The following is a 3,380-nucleotide window of genomic DNA, read 5'->3' as shown; positions in this document are numbered from 1 at the left end:
TATACAACTCATTAAGGTAAATTAAATGTTAAATACAAATAAGAAATCATAATTTTAAGTTCGGTTTCTAATAAAAAAAACTTAATTTAAAAATTAACAAAATTGCAAGAATAAATTTGGAAAACTTTTTTTTTAGAATTAGCCTGACCCCTAATGCCATGACCCTACTTAAATTCAAAACGCTTCCGAATAATAAATTTGAAAAACTATTATAGATATTCAAGCACACCAAAATAAGCTAGTATTCCATAAATGTGACATTGATATTATTGGTTAATTATCTGAGGAAGAAAATAATATTTAAAATATTGCTTAATTTTGTATTAATGTGAGAAGTATAAATAGTTTTTTTTTAAATAATAATTTTTTATTTTAAAACAATTCATAATATTTTGAAAACATTAAAGATACACTAAAAATAATTTGTTTTTCAAAATATAATATTTCAAAAATAACATATTAATTAAGAAAAAACATATTTTGGATTATTCAAAAACAAAAATGTTTAATATTAATTAAATTAAAATGATAATAATAATTAACAACAATACCAATATTTTTATAAATATAAATAATATTATAATTTAAAATTTAATTTATTATAATATTATTAAAAATATACATTTGATATTATATATATTACTAAACGGAATGTCATTAATATATAAAATCATTATTAGAGTAATTTGTACTAGAAAAATAAAACAAAATGTTATACCCCTTGTAACTTGATATATTCATTCACAATTTAGTTCATTTTTTTTTGGTAATAGAACAAATTAAAATAAATCACAACAATATATATATGTCACTAACATCACAATAATAATAATAATGAAATATCAAAATACATAGAACCACCTTGGTCACATCTTCATTCCTGCAATTTTCAGACTAGTTTCTCCAACAAAATACCAAATGACTTAATTTAGAGAAAAAACCAAACAATCCTATATCATATCTATCTATATACCAATTACCAAGAATGTGCATATCCACAATTTGCATGATTCAATTTATCTCCATTCATTTAGACAATTTTTTTTATTATTATGATAGGTTATAGTGCAATTTTTGCAAGTGTCTGAATTAATGAAATTTTTTATCCTTAAAAAGTTGCATAATATATATAACCGATTTTATAGAAAAGTAAGTAACTCGTAACGATAAAATGTAAGGACCAAACGTAACAATAACAATTCTCCATAAATGAGAAATAGACGTATTGAGACAATGTGTTTTCCAATTATTTATAATTTGATATGTTTATTGTGGACATGAATTCTCTTCTAGACAAGTTGCAAACCAATTGAATGTAACCTAGAAGAGGGTTCGGCTCAAGGAGGAGGAGAAGCAATATGGGGTTTATGGTCAATATGGTGAGGATTTGGGAGGATCTATGTAAAATTAGAGTAAAAATATGACACAATCCTATAATTTCTTTAAAAAATTCAATTTAATTTATTATTTTTTATTTATTTATTAAAATGAAATGACAAACTTACATTTATACGCTCTTTTTATTCATTATTTTCTCATTATTTTTTTAAGTCCACCCCAACTAAGATTTTTAGATTGTTTCTGAGAACATAAAAAAATATGACAAATTGACAGTGTGAACCAAATTTTGATATGTTTTCCACAAAAATGGGCTTGAAGTCAGGCAGTGGCCGCGTCGAGAGATTCTTTAACCATTCAAGCATCAACCTAAAGGAAGCTAACTGGGTTGGTTTGGCCGAACCTAGCCGCACCGCAAGACAGACAAGACTGAGATAGAAGTGGTATCTTAAACCGACCGACGGGGAAGGAGATATTAGGAGAAAGCTACTTACTAGCCACTTGCCTTAAGACGCTTTAATTCCTCCTTTGTTTCATAAATATATCTTTCATTCTTATCGATTATACACATACATGATGCACCCGACTGTTGTTGAAATTGATTTATATGGGAATTTCTTAAAAACATGATTCAATTCAAAAGAAAAGAGACAATCAACTAACATAGGTCTGTTCTGTTATTCTCTCATTGTGATTTCTGAATTAACCGGGATTGACATTATATTGAGTTTATAGAATGAGGCTATAGTGTGCAATTTGAAGCAAATGTTTTTGGATATTTTATCATTAGGCTCAAATTTGAAATGGATTCAAATTTTGGGAATGTCCAATTTGACGTTTCCTTCTCTAAATAATATATGACCCAAATGGGCCCAAAATATCATTTGAAGACCTGTTTTATACCAATTATAAGTTAATATTAATTTTGGACTTATTTTTATCTTTTTATGATTAAAATAATGAAACCCTAACTATAAACTAGTTTATAAATATATTATTTTGTAATACTTAGTCATCACATCTAACAATTTGTGAGTAAGGGATAGAGATAAAGTTAGATGGATTTTATGATAAGTAAGACTTAGGCACATCAGATCTTGCGACACCAACACAAGAAGAAAATGATGTTGGTTGATGATGAAGTTGTTCGAGTGAATAAGAATATTGTATAGCCATTGAAATCTTGTCCGAAAATATATGATGTAACTTAGAATAATAATATTAAATTCCTCCATAGATTGAATCAATTGAAAGCTAACTGAATACCTATGAATCACAAACATTAAAAAAATGAAGGTCGGACCAAACTGAAAATAAATTCAAATGAGAAATATCGATTCAAACCCTAAATGAGATTTACCCACATTTTTGTGTTCCTTGTTTGAAAATGTAAAACTTTTTGTTAACCACTCAATTGCAAAGATCACAACTTTATGGGTAAAAGAAAACCAAGTGCAAGGCCAAGAAAAACAAATGATGCAATAAGAACAACATCAATAAGAAAATAAACTTCAAATAAAAATCAAAGCTAGTAGACCAAATAACTCGACAAGTTTATATTCCTCTGATTTTTTTAAATGCTGAGTATATTCCACAAATTAGTCTGCTTGTCCCTGTTTGAAAACACCAAGAGGTTGAGCTGCATTTTGCGAAAAAAACATTAATAAATTTACTTGAAATCATTTCTTTTGTTAAGAATCTCTTTGATTTTGATTTAAATCTTATAGTTTTGGATTATAAGTAACTAGAAGGATTCTGCATGAGCTGGGGACTGATTTCAATTATGATCACATTTTCTCAACCAACTTCTAATGAACAAAAAAATTGTATGCAAGAAACAAAATTATTCATTCCAATCAATAAGGCATCATTCCAAAATCATCATCCCTAGAAACAATTCTTCGTGTTAGCATTCATCCATATCATTCAAACCATGAGCTTCATTCCAGTTCAATTTTAATGTTATATTTTCAAATTCAAACCATCATTTGAAACCTTATTTTCTCTTTATTTAAATCGTTGCTCAACTTTGAAACCGGTAC

The sequence above is a fragment of the Impatiens glandulifera genome, chromosome 2, assembly GCF_907164915.1.
Source record: "Impatiens glandulifera chromosome 2, dImpGla2.1, whole genome shotgun sequence".
NCBI classification, from domain to species: Eukaryota; Viridiplantae; Streptophyta; class Magnoliopsida; order Ericales; family Balsaminaceae; genus Impatiens; species Impatiens glandulifera.
Note: the sequence above shows the minus strand (reverse complement) of the source record.